The 20,780-nt window shown below is 44.6% G+C and overlaps 1 protein-coding gene across 1 annotated transcript in view; it reads left to right on the top strand.

Annotated features, from left to right (window-relative positions):
- Positions 1 to 20,780, top strand: part of LOC137325104 (stearoyl-CoA desaturase 5-like) — a 104,808-nt gene that overhangs the window by 19,436 nt on the left and 64,592 nt on the right. The gene's annotated exons all lie outside the window — the stretch shown is intronic.

Below are 20,780 nucleotides of genomic sequence, written 5' to 3'. Positions count from 1 at the left end.
CTCAGACCGAATGGTGGAGTGACACATTTATGGTTCTAGTCACTGCAGGAGAGCACCCCAGAGTGACTTGCCTTTTGAAATCTCTCTCCCTTACTATGGGGAAATACTTTGCCAATGCTTGGTTCTTGGGATTTGCTGTGTGAATAAATGTGGATTTAATAGCCCAGAAATTGATTGAAAAAGAACAGAGAGCTCAACAGCGCTCACCGTTGTTAGTGGGGAAATCAAGGAACAAGTTCCGGCATTCACACAAGCGCAGTGAAACGTAGAAATCAGGAACTTGCTCCTCCTGGTTCGCCGGCGATATAACAGCTTCGAATTAAAGGGATATCGCTGGCTGGAATCAGTGGAAACAATGGACCAGCGCCAACTTGTTCATCTGCTCAGCAGGAAAGTAACTAATATTGCCACAAAACAGGATCGCTTAAAAATACCAGGTCTAAACTAAGTTTTAACAGCGCGGTAAATTCTAATGACTGCCAAACAACTAAAAATTAACTTAAAAATATGGAGTCTCATTACTCCTTATTTTAATAGTTTTTGGTCATCCTATGTTTCCCTTCTGTCTCTTTTATTTAATTCGATTATTTCTTACCCTCTCCTTTTTCACTGTCTATGACTGTTTTCACACATGATTTTAATGTTATACCTTTCACTTCCTGGATTTTACATTCCAGCTTGAAGAAAATGTTCACAGTTTGTCAAAAATGTTGTAATCTGATTGGTCGAGGGGAGAGAATGACCATCTCATTTGTCCCATGGGTCCGAGCTCCACTGGAGTTAATGCTGGACTTTTCTCCATTTCCTATTACAGGAAGTGCCTGAAGTAAAGTAAGTTAGTGGGTGAGTCTAAATCTATGGAGTGGTGAGCACTGTTGGTTCACCACTCCGAACAATTTCTGGCCCGTATTTTTGCTGCAGAAAAGAATCAATTTGCAGCAGGTACTGCCACAAGAAAGGTTTTACATTGATGAAACTACACTAGTGAAATAAAAATAAAGTAAATGTAATTAGGCTTAGGCCCCAGGGATCCTAAATGGTGTGTTGTGTTCTTTAGCACGAAGTCTTAGAGATAGAATTGTTCCTGGTTAGTCCCTGAAGTATGATGTCCTCTTTTAATGAAAAACAAGAGAACGTCCATTGTTTCTCGTAATCAATGACGTACTAACAAAATAATGGGAACTTTTGTTTAAAATGTGCAATTTCTGTGAAAAATTGGGGCAAAAAATGAAGGATACGCTAATAAAATTGTATTCACAGAAATTGTTAAGAATGATTTCACCTCTTGTATCTTAATGATTGCATAATTTCCTACTTACCAGAAGGCTGGTGCTAATTTAGTGCAATGGAGTGACTCAGAGCAAAGACCAGGGACAGTTTCACTGGAGGCACATGCCCTTGTCTTCATCTCCTCTCTTGTCTTGAGCTCACTTGGGAGATTGGTTGGCCCTTACTTGTGCCAGGGTGAGATAATTTCAGTTGTTCCACTGCATCATATATCTCCTCATACTAGAACCCAACAAAAGAGCTTTTCTTTTCATGCAACTACCTATGTATGGGAGCACCACAGCAGGTTAGCACAGAGCCTTCAATACCATATATAGGCACACAGCCTCTCCACAGCTGGTTTTGTGAAGCTTCTTTGCTGGTGGTCATTCCACTTCCATATTATAGAAAGGATATAGAGGCATTGGGGAGGGTGTAAAAAGGATTCACAAGGATGACACCAGAACTGTGGATATCCTTATTAGGAAAGGCTGAATGGACTGGGGCTCTTTTCTCTACAAAAAAAAGAGAAGGCTAAGGAGTGACCTGATAGAGGTGTTTAAGATAATAATAGGGTAGATGTCGAGAAAATGTTTCCACTTGTGGGGGAGTCCAAAACTGGAGGTCATAAATATAAAATAGTCACTGATAAATCCAATAGGGAATTCAGGAGAAACTCTTTACCCAAAGAGTGGTAAGAATGTGGAACGCATAACTGCAAGGAATAATTGAGGCAAATAGCACAGGTGCAATTAAAGGGAAGTTAGATAGGCACATGAGGGAGAAAGGAATAGAAGGTATCCTGATAGGGTTAGATGAAGTAGGGAGGGGGGAGGCTCGTGTGAAGCACTGAAGCCAGCACAGCCTATTCCTGTGCTGTAGTTTTGATGTAACTCGTCGTGTTGAAGCACTGCAGCGGTTGGGCAAAAGGAAGCAGGAATTGTAACTAAACAAACAACTTACGGAATCACTGTCTGAGAGAGGATAGTGCTTAGTCGCAGAAAGTCCCTTGAGGATATCGTTCCATGATTACATTAGCACTGTAGTGTAGGTAAAGGATTTGAGTAGCATTTGTACAGTTGGCTCAAAAATTGTTACGCCTGGAATTTCCGCGGGGATTCTCAATCTCCCGCCGTAATTTCAGTGGAAGATCATAGGAAACCCCGCAGAAGCCCACCCTTCTGAGTCCAATGGCAGGAGTAGCAATCAAGCAAACCGCTCTGTCCTGGATGATTCTTGAGTGGTTTTGCAGTTGCATCCATCCAGGTGAGTGGTGAGTATTCCATCACATTCCTGATTTGGACCTTGTAGATTGTGCAGAGGCTTTGAGAGGTCAGGAGGTGACCCACTCTTTGTGGAGTACCCAGCCCCTGTCCTGCTCTTGTAGCTACGGTATTGATGTGGCTGTCTAGTTCAGCTTCTGATCATTGGTGACCCCAGGCTGTCGATGGAGGGCGACTCGGATGGTGGTGTCATTGAAGATCAGGGAAGATGGCTGGGCTTTCTATTGTTCAAGATAGCCATTACTTGGCAATTAGGTGATGCAAATGTTACCTGCCATTTGTCAGCCCATGCCTTGATGTTGTCCAAGTCCAGCTTTAGGCTGCCATGGGCTGCTTCATTACAGGGGGAATTGTGAATGGAGCTGAACACTGGGATTGTTTGTGAACAGCCCCACTGATGGAGTCTAGGTCATTATCAAAACAGCAAAAGATGGTTGGGCTGAGGGTGCTTTCCTAAGGAACTGTAACAGCGATGACCTGGGGCTGCATAATTGGCCTCTTGACACCCAAAACCATCCTCCTCTTTATCAGGTATGATTCCAGCCCCTGGAGGAGTCTCCCTTTGAACTCCATTTGCCTCAGTTTTGCTAGGGTGCCTTGGTGCATGCTTAGTCCAATGCTGCCTTTATGTAAAAGACTCTCACCCCTCCTCTGGCACTCATATCTTGCGTCAATACATGGATTAAGGCTGTGATAAGGTCTGGAGCCAACTGCTTCTGTCAGCACCACAACCGAACACCAATGTGTCTGATGGCACTATTGATGATTCCTTCCATCACTTTAGTGATTATTAGGAAGAGGCTGATATGGCAGTAATTGACTTGGTTAGATTTATCCTTTTTTTTTGTGGGTAGAACATACTGAGCAATGTTTCACATTGTTGGGTAAACGCCTGTATCTTAGCTGTACTGAAACACCTTGGATAAGAAAGAACTTGCATTTATATAGAGACTATCACGACCTCAGGACGTCTCAAAACCAATGAAATATGTTTGAAGTGTAGTTACAATTGTAATGTAGGCAAACACAGCAGCCAACAGCAAGATGCCACAAACAGCATTGAGATAAATGACCAGTTAATCTGTTCTTGTGATGTCGGTTGAGAGATAAATGTTGGCCAGGACATTGGGAGAACTCCCTTCCTGCTGTTCAGATAGTGCCATAGGATCTTTTACATCCATTTGGGAGGCAGACAGGGGCTCTGTTTAACATCTCATCCAAAAGTCAGAACCTCCAACAGTGCAGCGTTCCCTCAGTAATGCACTGGAGTGTTAGCCTAGATTATGTGCTCAAGTCTCTGGAGTGGGACTTGAACACCCAACCTTCTGCCTCAGAGGTGCAAGTGTTACTACTGAGCCAATGGTGCGTGGTTCACTCTGGTGCACAGATCTTAAGTACTACAGGCAGGATGCTGTTAGGGCACATAGCCTTTGTTGTGCCCAGTGCATTCAGTCACTTAATGTCATGTGGAATTAACTGAATTGGCTGGACACTGGAATCTATGATGGTGGGAATCTCGGGAGGAGGCCGAGTGTGATAATCACTCGGCGCTTTTGGCTAAAGACACTTGCAAAGCTGAACGCATAAGATGCGACTCTTGCCCTCATTCTGAGCGCCGCCATGGTTAAGGACGGGAATGTTGATGGAGCCTCATCCTCTTGATAGTTACCTGGTTGTCCACTGCCATTCTCAACTGAATGTGGTAGAGCTACAGAGCTTTTGCTCTGATCCATTGGTTGTGGGACCACTTAGCTATTTAGCATGCAGGTAGTCCTGTGTAGCTGCCTCACTAGGTTTGTTGCCTCATTCTAAGGTATGTCTGGTGCTGCTCCTGGCATGCACTTCTACACATTGCATTGAAACAGGGTTGGTTTTCCAGCTTGATGGTGATTGAGGAGTGAGGAATGTGCTAGGCCATAAGGTTACAGATTGAGCTGGTATACAGTTCTGCTGCAGATGACCCACAGTGACTTACAGGTACCCAGGTTTGAGCTGCTAAATCTATCCTTTGCCTGTTTCCCTTTTAGTGGAGGTAGTGCCACACTACACAATGGAGGGTGTAGTCACTGAGGAGACGGGCCATTGGGCAAGATTTCTCTTTTTTTGAGAGGGCAGCAGTGGGGTGGAACTTTTTCCCGTCCCTCCTGCCATGCCGTAACCCCTATCTATTTGCCAGTGCTGGGAGTCATGTGAAATGCCACCTGCTGCCAAGGGGGAGCCTGCCGTTGTGTGAGCAAAATCACTTGGCAGCGGGAAAATTAAGAAACCTGGTTGATGAGCAGGGTGAACGAGCTTGATAAAAGGAGAGATGATAAGATATTTCATGAACTAGTGCCTAGGCAAGCATAAGCCTAAAAGGTAAGGCTTTGGGGTCAAAACAGAGGGAGAGGAGGTTTCTAGTAGGCCATCTCCCTCCATTTGAAAAATTTAGGGCCGTACCACCGCTACCGCATGCGTTCTGCTGCCTTTGATCAGCTGGTCCCACAGAGTGGTGTTAAGGAGGGCAGTCGGGAGGGAAATGGGGTCAGGGAGGGCGGCCATCGGGCCTGAAGGAGGGAAATGGCGCTTGGGGTAGGGAGGTGGCAGTAAGCCTGGCCACCTGGTTTTGTTACATTTTCCTCTGTGAGGAAAATCCAGCCCTTTGTGTTCACAAGGACTGTGTGGTTGTTGCTTTTACCAATGCTATTTTGGACAGACTTGTCTGCAGCAGGTAGGCTGCTGAGGACAAGTTCAAGTAGGTTACTCGCTTGCATCAATTTCCTCACTACCTAATGCAGATATGTCCTTCAGGACTTAACCAATTCAGTCTAGAGTATATTCTTTGCCTGTACTTCCCTCAGAGCTTCCTCCAAATGATGTTCAACATGGAGGAGTATTAATTCATCAATTGAAAGAGGCAAAGGTGGTGATTAACAGAAGGTTTCCTTGGCCTTGTTTGACCTGAAGCCATAAGATTTTGTGGGGTCCAGAATCAGTGTTGAGGATCCCTAGGGCTACTCCCACTCAACTGTAAACCACTGCGCCCTCACCACTGATGGGCCTATCCTGCTAATGGAACAGGACATACCCAGGGATGGGGATGGAGGAATTTGGGATGCTGGCTGATGGATATGATTCTGTGAGCTTTTGTTTGACTAGTCTGTGGAATAGTTCCCCAAATTCAGTACCAGTCCTCAGATATTAGTCAGGAGGACTTTTCAGGGTTGATTGGGCAGAGATTGCTTGAGTCTTGTCCTGATGCGATGCTTGGGTTGCTAATATGGCCTGTCTGATCTTATTCCTTATTTTTGAATTTTGTAGCGATTGTTTACAACTGAGTGGCTTGCCAGGCCACTTCAGAGGATATTAATAGTCAATCACACAGTGTGGGATTGGATTCACATGTAGGCCAGACAGGGTGGGGGTGGCAGGCTCCCTTCCCTGAAAGGCATTAGTGAACCAGTTGAGTTTTTACAACAGTTCTGCAACTTTCAGGGCTATTTTAATTAAATTCAATTTCACAACTTGTCATCATGGGATTTGAGCTCACAACCTCTGGGTTCCTAGTCCAGTATCATAACCACACCACTACTGTATCCAACTTCACGTAGACTGAATTGGGCACTTATTGTTGCATGGATAATACTGGCTTAATGTATCTGTAGAATGGGTTGTCTTAGAGCACATGCAACCAGGAGTACTTAAAATTGTTATCTAAATGTTTTATTCAAACCTTCACCAATAGTTTTGTCAATTTTGACTGTTATGAGGGCACACTGAGCTCTGCTCTCACTGTTAGTAAGAAAACTTGCTGCAATTCAACTATTTAGTTTGGTTCAAACAAAACAAATCCAAACATGGAAGCAGAACTAAACCAAAGCAAACTGAGGTTGGCATTAAAATGGATGTTTTCCACAGAAATTGCTGGAAAGACTATACATCTGTCAGTTCAGACTATCATAGTCAAGCTCCTCATAAAATGTTAGTTTACTACCAGTTGTCTGCCATGTGGCAGCTATTGCAACTGTGTGTTTGGCTCCTTCATTTATATTGAGTTAATAGGATACCAGTTACACACAACCCTTCCTCAATCTTTCTCAGGACCTCAACTGGCATGCTTTTGGTGGGGATTGTGTGTCCTTTTATTCTGCAAGAAGATAGTGAATGAGGGTGAGGCTAACATTTGAGGAGTATGTGGCAAGTGGGAGGAAGGGGTTTTGTCGTTGTAATTGCTGTGAGGGGAGCTGGGTAGCCATAGTACAAGATGCCATGTTAGAGCCCCCTTAAGCAGAGGGCACTGTGAAGGGTTAGTTGTAGAAGTATTGCTTTAAGAGGGTGAAGGGTGTGCTGGTGCCTGGGGTGGGCAAGGAATAAAAGGGAGAGGTGTGTAGTGTGTTACTTTGCCTTTTGCCCTGCTGAGGATATGGAACTCTCTGTGGCACTGTTGTGCAGTCCCAAGGGTGAGGGAACTGGTACTGACAAGGGAGTTGGCACTTCAGGCCAGTGCCAACTCCCTCCAGGTAGTATGAGTGACCATTCTGGGTGACTTGGTGGCAGCTACACCCAGAAGTCTGTTCCACCTGCCTTCATTGCCTTGCAGGAGTGCTTGGAGGTCTGAATGAGTGAAGTTGTGCATTCTTCTCTGGCTTTGTGCCATGCCTTGCTGCCATCTGGGTCCAGATGGTCCTTGAGTGATCATAATTATGTACAAGTATAATAAAAAATATTAAGACATGCAATGAAATTATTAGAGAGTGAAGTGAAAGAGCCGTACACTGTTCCTCTCTGATCTGTTTGTCCTCCAGTCTGCTGCTGAAGAGTTCAGGCTAAACTGTTTTTCTAAAGGCTGCACAGAAGTTTCCAGGTAGTTGAGCTGCTTACACCCATTTTACACGCCTTTTACACCAATGACTGCACCTATGGATATGCAAATGAACAGACCCAGGAAATGTGAATGTAACTCCCTCTGCAGGCAGGTGCAATTTTTTTTTAACTCACTTTGAGGAAATTCTAGCCCATTGTAACTACAATCAATCTGCAACAGCATGTTGGAGCATGAAAAAGGTGGAGGTCAAGTATTGAAATGTTCAGTATGTGTTTTGGCACTTTCTGAGCCTTTTTGGAACTGTCTTGTTATTTTCTAGCTTCTATGGAACAAGAAGCACACCCACACATCCCATCAACAATGCTAATGCTGTTGGCACTTGAATGCTGGTTCCTGAAGCGATTCGTCCAACAAGAGTTAATGTATGTGCAAAGCAGTATAAATCTTGCTGTAGTCATGGTCACCTTCAAGCACAGCTTTCACTGGCATCTGTGACAACCATATCAAGTGTGACGTTTTTGGCCTGTATCCACTTGTCCTACAAAGACTCTTAGGAAAAAAATCCTGAAACTGTAGACAGTTATAATGCTCCCTCTGTAAGAAGATGATATTGAAGAGTGCCAACTTCTCGTGATTGTCAGTTTAATAGACAGGGCCAGCTAATAACAATGGCAGTCTGAAGAAGAGCACCAAAAAAGTCTCCTATTGCTGCTGAAGCAACATCAGTGGCAAGTGAGTTTGTTCAAACTCTCCACCAATGCAGCAATTTCATTTCAATTCGTAGCAATTGGAAAAAGAATTGACTGTTGCAATCTGAAATCTATAATCTATAGCTGTACACAGTGTGGACTGGAGCAATTACGATGAGGAACTAAAAATCAAAATCCCTGGTCGGTGGTAAAGGAGGTACAAATGATGGGGAATAAGATCTGTTGGGTGAAATTGCAATATGTGATATTATTAATGCTGAACTTATTTGTATGAAATTCCTTTGTCTGCAATTTTAATTGGGCTGTTAACCTCCAGTTGGTGAAACATACATCTCGGTAATTCAGTTCTGATCACTCAGAGAAAAGGGCAGAAAATACCAGTGTGAAGCCAGCGTTTTGTTCTTTTATGAACTGAATAAGTTATACCTGGTTAGGAATGGGATTGATGATTATAGGCATAAATATTGATTCAAATGATTAAATACTGCATGGACTATGGTTCCCGTGCTGCTGTGACCATAAAATTGTCGTAAGTGGAAAGGAGCCGGCCAGAGTAGACTAATGGAGGTGTAAATTGAGATAAATGTCCTGGAGTTTTACATGATTGTCCTTGGGAGACAGAAAGAAATTTTTCAAGAGCTTTCCCTCAGGAGATTAGATTAGTGGGATAGAATCCACAATAGGGTACTTTGTGTTTTGTTCTATAGAAGGCCCCGATTCTTATTTTTTCTTACCGAAGTATTTTTAGTCATTAAGGTTGGAGATGTTGGTGCTGGGGAATGGAACATTTTTTAAATTTCATGCTGCTGATGTCAACATCAAGCACTCCCAGGTCCGGTATAGAAAGCGACAGCCAGCTCTTTTTCCAGTTATTATGAATTGAAGGGCAATGGCTGTATTGCTAGAACTTGAACAAACTTCACTTATCACTGAAAGTGAAAACAATCTGAGGCCTGCTCTTTAAACATGAAACAACCTAGAAATCTGAAATAAAAATAAATTGCTGAAAATACACTGCAGGTCACTCAGCATCTATGAAGACAAAAGACAGGTTAATGTTTCGGATGTGTACCTTTCATCACATCTTAAAGGTAAGCCAGCTCCCTTGTAGGGTGCACGAGAAGAAAGGGGAAGGAAGAAAGGAGGAAGAAAAAGAAACAACAGACACTCTGAAGAAACAACTGACACACTGAGAACAATTCAATGGGCTGAATGACCTGAAAATTGTTTAAAAGAGAAGCAAGAACCTGTTAAATGTTGTAAAACATAGAAAAACCTGTTAAACGAAGCAATGAAAAGCCATTAGAAGAACAGAGGAATGTGAAAAGCATGGTAAAGGTGGGTAAATGGAGTTGACGTACAGATCAGCAATGATCTAATTGAATGGTGGAACAGGCTGAAAGGGCTGAATGGCCTACTCCTATTCCTATGCTCCTGTGTCTGAAATGAAAATCTGAAATGCTGGGAAGCCTACAGCCTGAAATAGTTGAAACACCAATCCCAAAAAGAGAGAAAAGTAGTATAGATCCCCTTTGCCAGAGCTGTGCCTTGACAACAGGTCTACACCCAAAGCATCAACCTGCGCCCCCCTCCCGCACATGATGCCAGACCCACTCCACATTGCCAGGTAGAAAAGAAAATGAGGGATACAGCTGAGGTCTGAAGATACTAAAGTCAATGTTCAGATTTGATGACCAGGGGAGAAAGATGAGATGGTTTTCCTGAAGCTTGGTTGGAGCAGTGTAGTAGGTGGAGACATCAGAATGGGTATGGTAAGATTGAGCCAGATGGAGGTCAGAACTCAAGTATTCGGCTAAGCAGTCACCCAATCTGCGTTTGGGCTGTCCAGTGTACAGCAGACAGTACCCTAAGTAGTGAATACAGCACACTAGATTGGAGGATGTGCACATCAATAGTTGTCTCCCATGGAAGCAGTGTTTTGGGCCCTGAACAGTGATGTGGGAAAAGGTGAATTAATAGGTGTTGCATTTGTTACAATTGTACAGGAAAGTGCCAGGGGAATAGCAGCTGGGAGTAGGGGTAGTGGAAGAATGAATAAGAATATTCTTGAGGGAATAGTGCCTTTGAAAAGTGGAGATGGGAGTGAAAAATCTGTTTGGTGGGAATTATGTTGTAGGTGGCTCAAATGATGGCAGATGATCTGGCAAGTATAGAAGCTGGTAGAGTGAGGACAAGGGAGACGCTGTTATTGTAAAAGGAGGGGAAGGAGGTGAGAGCAGAGCCACAGGAAATGGGACAGATACAACCAAAGGTTTAGGGTTGTCCAGGAGAGACCTTGGTTGAGGAAAAAGGATGACATTTCAAAAGCTCTGGTTTGGCAAGTGGAGTCAACAAAGCAGATGTGACAGCTAGGGATGGAACTAGGAAGTGGGGTGGGAAGAAGCATTATCCAAGTACTTGTGGGAGTTTGTGGGTTTGAAATAGATGTGTGTAGAAATTGCCAGATATAGATAGAGAAGTCCAGGAAGGGAAGGGAAGACATGAACCACATAAACCTGAGACATTGGTGGAAATTCGAAGTGCAGTTAATTAGATTTTCAAATGAGAGCACAAATTGTCACCAACAAAATTGTCAGTGTAATTGAGGAAATGATCGGGTGAATGGGGTGGGGGGTGGTGGGGGGGAGCAATGGGTGTGCTGAGTTGGATTGTGACGAGTGTTCCAGATATCCAGCAAAAAGACAGGTAAAGCTTGCGGCCATGTTCCCAAGGCAAAACCTTTTAGCTGGAGAAAATTGAGTGGAGTTAAAAAGATATGTTCAGGGTGAGAACAAGTTTAGCCAGGTGGAGGAGAGTGGTAGTGATCGGGGACTGATTGGACCACTGTTCAAGGAAGAATCAACAGGTTTGGAGAGAGTTGGAGTTTTAGAGGGACATGGTGAAAAGGGGATGATTAGGGCGAGAGAACGCAAAATCATGAAAGTGGCAGAGGGAATCAGAAGCATCACAGATGTAGGTGGGTAAAGATTGGACAAGAGTCAAGGTAAGAGGAAACTAGTTTGGTGGGACAGGAATAGGCTGAAACAGTCTGTCTGCTGGGCAGTTCTATTTGTGTATCATGGGGGAGGAAATAGAAACAGGCTGGGCAGCACTGGGGGAACGATAAGGTTGGAAGCATGGGGCGGGGTGGGGGGGGGAGGGGTGGATTTGGGAAGATATCTGGAAGAAATGACATTGGTACCATCCTGGGAAATTATGGCTTGGTGTTCAGTAGTGGCTCATGGTCCAGAGGAAGGTAGGAAGAGAAGTCAGATAGTTGGTGTTCAGCTTCAACCAGGATGTGGTCCTTCCACCATATGACAACAGGGCAACCTCTATTAGCAGGATTGATGATGTCAGGTTTGGAACTGAGAATGGAGAGCTGCAAGTTCAGAGGGAGGTAGATTAGAGTGAATAAGGAGAGTGGAGAAATTGGACGGCCAGTGTCACAATGGCAGTTCTTGATGAAAAGATTGAAAAAAGGCTGGAGAAAGGAGAAGAAATCAGATTCATAGTGGGATGGGAAGCCTCCTGGTCAAAAAAGTAAGGTGAAGGTGATAGAAAAGCACACCATTGTATCGAGTTTGGATTTCGTTGAGGTGGGGGCATAGGGAAATAAAGCTAAGACCCATGCAGAAGACAGATTGTTCAGTGATGGAAAGCATTGAATGCCAACACTGAGTTGGAGCAGCCTGACACAGAAAGCAATTAAACTGGGGCCTCACTGATTCAGCCTCCAGTGGCAGAAACCCTTTACACAGACTTCTATCCATGACTTTGAATCATTGTCAGTGAGAGTGAAACAATAACTCTGAGTGTCTCTTCCACATGCTTCTGGATTTGCAACATAAACACAACAATAAGCAAAACAAGAACATCAACAAATAACAACAACAACAATCAGACAAAAGGGAGTTCCTCCAATTTGCTATTTGGCCGTCTCTATTTTTAGACCTGTTAGTGCATTTACTATATACTGATGGATAGTTAATGGCAGCAAAAATGCCCATTGCTAGTAGAATTCAGCAGGAGGGACAGTAACCAGAGGAGACCATTTTAAGGTAATTGGCAAAAGAACCAGCAGGGAGATGAGGAGAAATTTATTTATACAGTGAGTTGTTATAATCTAGAATGCACTGCCTGAAAGGGTGGTGGAAGCAGATTCAATAGTAACTTTCAGAAGGGAATTGGATAAATACTTGTATATTGCAGGGCTATGGAGAAAGAGCAGGGGAATGGGACTAATTGGATAGCTCTTACCAAGAGCCAGCACAGACATGGTGAGCTGAATGGCCTCCTTCTATGGTGTATGATTCTAATTCAAAACTGATGCCGAGGCAGGGTTTCTTAGATGACAGCTGCCCTCTGGTACCTTGCCCAAGTGCCTATTCTTCACTTGTGCTGTCAGACCAGGGGTCAAATTTCACATCAGTTTATGTCTGAGGCCTAATTTTTCTGTCTACTTGATTGTATTTTTAAATTAATTCTCTCAAATTGCTTGATTAGTGTCACCTGTTTCTCTTGCCCTTATTTAAAGAGTTCTGGATAGATTTGGAGTTGTTATAATTGCCCAAAGGAGGAAAAGCAGCTTGGAGTTGCAGACTAAAAATAGGCAGTGCTGTCAACTTCGTTTGGCATGAGATTTATGATCAGCGGGAGTGAGATAGATTGTAAATGTATTTAAACATATGGAAGTGTATTCTTCGGAGTGATGTGCACCAATATAGGTCGCAATCATTTCCTTGATAATTCCCTGCTCCAAGGTGTTAACTCCTTACTGGAGTGAGATTCCATGGGCATCAGTGACTCGACGATACCTCGGCCAAGTAGCGATTCTTCATGCATGAGCCTTGCCAGTGAAAGGCAATTGGCTGTTCAATCACAGAGGCATCACGATCAAGCCCAATACTCCCCGCACTCAACATCCAACCATGTGCACTTCCATCAGGGATTGCTGGATAGCATTCAGAAGCAGGATCTTTGATTGATTTTCCTCTGCCTAATCCAGTGTGCTGAGGTAGATTTTAGCACCCTATCTCCACCTCAGCAGAGAGCAGATAAATTAGCGTAGACTGGGGATCAAACCAGGGACTTTCCTTGTCTGTCTGGCTTAACTATTCACTAGGTGAACGTGCTGAACCATCAGAGGAGCCCCGTCGGTCACATTTTTAAACCAAAGTGAATAACTGTTACTGCCAATGAGTAACATTTGTAGGTGGACTGTTCTTGAGATTTGATCAGATCTCTTTTAAAGGAAAAGGTAAGTTCTATCAGGGCTCTAATTGTCAATCTGGAAACCTCCTACAAGGGATTGCTTTGTTAATAAGTATAAAGTTTAAAAAAATATATATCACTGGTTAAAATTTTGGAAGCCCAACTCTGTCAGTGGAAGTGTGGCTGCCTGCCCGTTTGTCCTTGCTTTGACCCTGTGCCAAATCCTAGGGTTGGGGTTGTTTGAATATTAAGGGCTGCTCTTCATGTCATTAGTTTCACTATCGGGTAACCCACCCCATGGAGCCAGCAGAATTCCAGAGCAGCACCTTCCCGCTCCGTTGAGGGGCCGATGAATGGCCTGTCTGACCCAAGCATACATGGGAACCAATTTTCATTGACTGCTGCTCCCTTGACGAGTTGCTGAAATACTAACGGCAATCGACCTCTCTTGCATCAGTTGTCATTTGGATGCTGCATTTTGGGGCCCACTTATGGCCCTTGCACAGCAAGTACATCTGCTTTATGCAATAGGCGGAACTAGCGAGGTTTCTGGGGGGACTCACCAGCTCTGCTTCCAGAAATTATGATATGATGGAGAGGGGATGGGCAGAAGAAGCGCCCGCCCCTCGTTGGAATTCTGAGTGATGTCATAAAGGGGCAGAATCCTTTTGGATATCGAGTATATCCCATATTTCTGCCCCTCCACCCCCACTGTGCTAGAATTACCCCTCCACCCTCAAAACCATGGAATTTCGGGGCTCAAGTTTCTAGCATTTCTTTCTGAATTCCTGTAATTTGTGACTGAGAGGCTGGAGTGGGTGTGCTGATACAAGGTCTACAGGAAGGATGTGATCGCTTTGGAGAGGGTGCAGAGGAGATTCACCAGGATGTTACCAGGGCTGGAGCGCTTCAGCTATGAAGAGAGACTGGGAAGATTGGGTTTGTTTTCCTTGGAGCAGAGGAGGCTGAGGGGGGACATGATTGAGGTGTACAAAATTATGAGGGGCACAGATAGGATGGATACTAAGGAGCTTTTTCCCTTCGTTGAGGGTTCTATAACAAGGGGACATAGATTCAAGGTAAAAGGCGGGAGGTTTAGAGGGGATTTGAGAAAGAACTTTTTCACCCAGAGGGTGGTTGGAGTCTGGAACTCACTGTCTGAAAGGGTTGTGGAGGCAGGAACCCTCACAACATTCAAGAAGCATTTGGATGAGCACTTGAAATGCCATAGCATACAAGGCTACGGACCAAATGCTGGAATATGGGATTAGAGTAGACAGGGCTGATGGCCGGTGCGGACACGATGGGCCGAAGGGCCTCTATCCGTGCTGTATAACTCTATGACTCTAAGGTCCCTTTGTCCTACGTCGTTCCAGTGAGTCCACTCACTATCATTAGTGTTAATGTGCTCAGTATCCTTAAACACTAATTTTAGGCCAGCTGTGGACTTTTGGGGAGGGCTTTGGTGTCAACTAAATCTTTATTGAAGTGTTGTATACTTACTTGGAGACTTGAAGAAAGAAAGTGGAACAAATCAGGTTCTTGATTGGTCTGTATAAAGACTCAACGTATCATGGGAGAAGGAACTCAGTATAGTAACTTGAAAAGTTACTGCCTGGAATTAATGTCTGGAATTTCTGTGGGGGTTCTCATGATCTTCAGCTGTAACTTTGACAGAATCTCCGGAGGAATGTGATTCTTCCGGGGTTTCTGCTGATCTTGCGCTGAAATTACAGCGGGGATGAATGGGAGAATCTTTGTGGAAATTCTAATCCTAAGAGAAAATCAAGAACAGACAGAATTCGTGCTTAGCTTATACTTGTAGTTTAGTGATGGGGGCTTGGAAACAAACAGAAATGATGAATGGCACCATACAAATATTTTAAAATAAGGATTTGGTCCCACTGATTTAAGTTATTATGTATAATAGAACTTTGCCAGCTTGGCATCATTCTTCCCTCTGAGGCAGATGATAGTGGATTTGAGTCCTACAACTGGGGTACACTCCAGCACAGTACTATGGGAGTGCTGCATTGTCAGAGGAGTTGTCCCTCAAATAAACTGTTAAACTGTGATCCTGTTTGCCTGTTCAGATGGGTGTTAAAGGTATAGCGGAAAGATATTAGATTCAGTATTTTATGAAAGGATAACGTCTTCACCTGAAACAAGCTTTGTTACATACAGCTATGTATAATCTAACAAAACATGAGTGTAACAAGTGAGAGAGGGATGATATGTAAACCATAGAATATTGAGAGCTCTGTATCTGAGATAGGGATACGACATTAAGAAATTATATAAAAAGTAGTATAGCTTGAAGAAATTGTTGACCTTAATTGACTTTAATCAGGAACAACGTCCAGCTTTTAAGAATAAAAGGCATGGAAATGGATCAGTTGGTGAGGGGAAGGAATAAGGTATTACTTTTTTATTCGTTTTTTTTTATTCGTTCATGGGATGTGGGCATCGCTGGCGAGGCCAGCATTTATTGCCCATCCCTAATTGCCCTTGAGAAGGTGGTGGTGAGCCGCCGCCTTGAACTGCTGCAGTCCATGTGGTGAAGGTTCTCCCACAGTGCTGTTAGGAAGGGAGTTCCAGGATTTTGACCCAGCGACGATGAAGGAACGGCAATCTATTTCCAAGTCGGGATGGTGTGTGACTTGGAGGGGAACATGCAGGTGGTGTTGTTCCCATGTACCTGCTGCCCTTGTCCTTCTAGGTGGTAGAGGTCACGGGTTTGGGAGGTGCTGTCGAAGAAGCCTTGGCGAGTTGCTGCAGTGCATCCTGTGGATGGTACACATTGCAGCCACTGTGCGCCGGTGGTGAAGGGAGTGAATGTTTCGGGTGGTGGATGGGGTGCCAATCAAGCGGGCTGCTTTGTCCTGGATGGTGTCGAGCTTCTTGAGTGTTGTTGGAGCTGCACTCATCCAGGCAAGTGGAGAGTATTCCATCACACTCCTGACTTGTGCCTTGTAGATGGTGGAAAGGCTTTGGGGAGTCAGGAGGTGAGTCACTCGCCACAGAATACCCAGCCACAGACCTGCTCTTGTAGCCACAGTATTTATATGGCTGGTCCAGTTAAGTTTCTGGTCAATGGTGACCCCCAGGATGTTGATGGTGGGGGATTCGGCGATGGTAATGCTGTTGAATGTCATGGGGAGGTGGTTAGACTCTCTCTTGTTGGAGATGGTCATTGCCTGGCACTTATCTGGCGCGAATGTTACTTGCCACTTATCAGCCCAAGCCTGGATGTTGTCCAGGTCTTGCTGCACGCGGGCTCGGACTGCTTCATTATCTGAGGGGTTGCGAATGGAACTGAACACTGCAATCATCAGCGAACATCCCCATTTCTGACCTTATGATGGAGGGAAGGTCATTGATGAAGCAGCTGAAGATGGTTGGGCCTAGGACACTGCCTTGAGGAACTCCTGCAGCAATGTCCTGGGGCTGAGATGATTGGCCTCCAACAACCACTACCATCTTCCATTGTGCTAGGTATGACTCCAACCACTATAGAGATTTCCCCCTGATTCCCATTGACTTCAATTTTACTAGGGCTCCTTGGTGCCACACTCGGTCAAATGCTGCCTTAATGTCAAGGGCAGTCACTCTCACCTCACCTCTGGAATTCAGCTCTTTTGTCCATGTTTGGACCAAGGCTGTAATGAGGTCTGGAGCCGAGTGGTCCTGGCGGAACCCAAACTGAGCATCGGTGAGCAGGTTATTGGTGAGTAAGTGCCGCTTGATAGCACTGTTGACGACACCTTCCATCACTTTGCTGATAATCGAGAGTAGACTAATGGGGCGGTAATTGGCCGGAATGGATTTGTCCTGCTTTTTGTGGACAGGACATACCTGGGCAATTTTCCACATTGTCAGGTAGATGCCAGTGTTGTAGCTGTACTGGAACAGCTTGGCTAGAGGTGCAGCTAGTTCTGGAGCACTAGTCTTCAGCACTACAGCCGGGTGCCCATAGCCTTTGCTGTATCCAGTGCACTCAGCCGTTTCTTGACATCACGTGGAGTGAATTGAATTGGCCGAAGACTGGCTTCCGTGATGGTGGGGATATCGGGAGGAGGCTGAGATGGATTATCCACTCGGCACTTCTGGCTGAAGATGGTTGCAAACGCTTCAGCCTTGTCTTTTGCACTCACGTGCTGGACTCCACCATCGTTGTGGATGGGGATGTTTAGAGGGCCTCTTCCTCCCGTTAGTTGTTTAATTGTCCACCACCATTCATGACTGGATGTGGCAGGACTGCAGAGCTTTGATCTGATCCGTTGGTTGTGGAATCGCTTAGCTCTGTCTATAGCATGTTGCTTCCGCTGTTTAGCATGCATGTAGTCCTGAGTTGTAGCTTCACCAGGTTGGCACCTCATTTTTAGGTATGCCTGGTGCTGCTCCTGGCATGCTCTTCTACACTCCTCATTGAACCAGAGTTGATCCCCTGGCTTGTTGGTAATGGTAGAGTGAGGAATATGCTGGGCCATGAGGTTACAGATTGTGCTGGAATACAATTCTGCTGCTGCTGATGGCCCACAGCGCCTCATAGATGCCCAGTTTTGAGCTGCTAGATCTGTTCTGAATCTATCCCATTTAGCATGGTGGTAGTGCCACACAACACGTTGGATGGTGTCCTCAGTGCGAAGACGGGACTTCATCTCCACAAGGACTGTGCGGTGGTCACTCCTACCAATGCTGTCATGGACAGATGCATCTGCGACAGGTAGATTTGTGAGGACGAAGTCAAGTAGATTTTTCCCTCGTGTTGGTTTGCTCACCACCCGCCGCAGGCACAGTCTGGCAGCTATGTCCTTCAGGACACGGCCAGCTCGGTCAGTAGTGGTGCTACCGAGCCACTCTTGGTGATGAACATTGAAGTCCCCCACCCAGAGTACATTCTGTGTCCTTGTTACCCTCAGTGCTTCCTCCAAGTGGTGCTCAACATGGAGGAGGACTGATTCATCAGCTGAGGGAGGGCAGTCGGTGGTAATCAGCAGGAGGTTTCCTTGCCCATGTTTGACCTGATGCCATGAGATTTCATGGGGTCCATAGTCAATGTTGAGGACTCCCAGAGCCACTCCCTCCTGACTGTATATCACTGTACCGCCACCTCTGGTGGGTCTGTCCTGCCGGTGGGACAGGACATACCCAGGGATGGTGATGGAAGAGTCTGGGACATTGGCTGAAAGGTATGATTCTGTGAGTATGGCTATGTCAGGCTGTTGCTTGACTAGTCTGTGGGACAGCTTTCCCAATTTTGGCACAAGTCCCCAGATGTTAGTGAGGAGGACTTTTCAGGGTCGACTGGGCTTGGTTTGCCTTTGTCGTGTCCGGTGCCTAGTGGCCAGATGCCGGGTCGTCCGTCCGGTTATATTCTTATTGTTGAGTTCATTGCTGCAATAAACCCCACTTGTTTTAACATCTCGTCTGCGTGTCTGACCACTGCACCTGGGCCTGCATCTGCTTGTTCAATGAGATATTATATTTTCAGTACTAATACTTTTTTCCCTGTCATGGGAAGATGCTGTTTATTATTTTCCAACCAAATCCCCTCCTGAGATATCTAATGCTACTATAGGTGCTTTTTAAAAAATGTGTTCTGAGCTGAATTTATAAAATACATGAAAGATATTTGTTGTAGAGATAAGCTATTGAAAATCAGGCCCTTTTTTCTGGATAAGTGTGACCCTCTTCGCTAATAATCAGCTTGAGGTGCTCCCAGGTCTATTTTGGCCCATATACAATGCAGTGTAATGCTGTGTTCTTCATTGCCATGACATTGTGAAGCAGTGCAAGCTGTTGGATAGGATTGTTGAGAGCTCATTATAGCTATATGCTTTGGAAACAGCAAGTCATACAGGAAAGCTGCACAGAATAAACAGTTCTTTTCAGAGCTACTTGCCCAAAGAAACAGCAGCTGAGTCCTATCCACAATTTTAAAAAGTGTGTGTGTGTGTGTGTGTGTGTGTCCATGTTGGATCTTAGAAAGAAAAATCACAATATTTTCTTAATGGTGAGAGACTAGGAGCTGTGGAGGAACAAAGGGATTTAGGTATCCAGATACACACATCACTAAAACGCCAGTGGTATGTTGGCCTTTATCTCAAGGGGGTTGGAATACAAAGAGGATTTTATGCTTTAATTGCACAGAGCCTTGGTCAATTCCCCATCTGGAGTGCTGCGTTCAGTTTTGGGCATTGAACCTCAGGAAGGATATATTGGCCTTGAAGGTGTGTACAGCTTAGATTCACCAAAATGACACCAGGGCTTAAAGGGTTAAATTATGAGGCCAGGCTGTATAAATTTGGTTTGTATTCCCTTGAGTTCAGAAGGATGAGGGTGGATCTAATTGAGGTGTTTAAAATGATAAAGGGATGTGATAGGGTAGATAGAGAAATTATTTCCTCTGGTGGGAGAATCCAGAAGAAGACTGTATAATCTTAAAATCAGAGGTAGGCAATTTCGGAGTGAAATCAGGAAGCATTTTTTCACACAAATGATAGTGGAGATTTAGAATGCTGTCTTCCAAAAGTCTAAGGATGCTGGGTCAATTGAAATTTTAAAGGTTGAGATCGCTAGATTAAATAAGAGTATCAAGGGATATGGGGAAAAGGCAGGAAAATTGAATTGAGGCCAGGTCAACCATGATCTAATTGAAAGACAGAACAGGTTCATGGAGATGACTGGCCCAATCCTGTTCCTATGACTTTTTTTCTGGCAATTTTCTCTCCTTTCCTCCCCCTCTCCAAAGTTGTTGACTGTTTGCTGGAGTATCCAAGATGTCTGTTGCAGAGAGCATTAAGCAGAAGCCAGGGCTGATGGGGTAAGAGGCAAAATTGGAAGAAGTCACCCTGGGCTGCTCTCGTGCACTTCATAACAATGATTTTCAGAGCTGTACAGCATTTACGAGAGACCCTGCTCTCTTTGCTGGGTCACGTCATGTGGCTCAGGGAGACCTCAGAGAGTGGAAAGGATGGAAAATAAAATAAACTTGTAAGTCATTTTTTTTCTTTTCCTTTTCTACTTCCTGATGACACACATCAGCCTTGATAGAGAAACAGAATGGGAGAAATTCTTGCAAACCTCAGCTAGTTGCTACTCTGTAACTAGTCACTAAAGGTTGCAAGGGTGACCTGGTCTAAGTGACTCTCTCTGATTTTGTTTCTCCTCCCTCTTTGCAGGAAGTGCCCTACACCTGCTTGGGACCTCCTTGCAGCAGCATAGTTGAGATCAGAGCTTCACTGTGTGTTGATTTGGGGAGAACAAATCTTCCTTGCACTGCAGCCCATTGCAATTCCAACACACAATGGGGGTCATTTTGACTTTGTACGATAGTGTGGAATGGGCGATAGCAAATCTGCAGCCCGTTTTACATCTCTCCTGATTTTCATTTCCATTGACTTGCATGCTACGCTGATAGGAATTTGCCTTACGGTATCATATAATCCTTTCACTTTTTATTATTCCTTGAAGATTTTACAAGACCATTTTGAAATTATG

Source organism: Heptranchias perlo, chromosome 1 (genome assembly GCF_035084215.1).
Source record: "Heptranchias perlo isolate sHepPer1 chromosome 1, sHepPer1.hap1, whole genome shotgun sequence".
In the NCBI taxonomy this organism is placed as follows: Eukaryota; Metazoa; Chordata; class Chondrichthyes; order Hexanchiformes; family Hexanchidae; genus Heptranchias; species Heptranchias perlo.
This window is presented reverse-complemented; position numbering and strand designations above follow the sequence as displayed.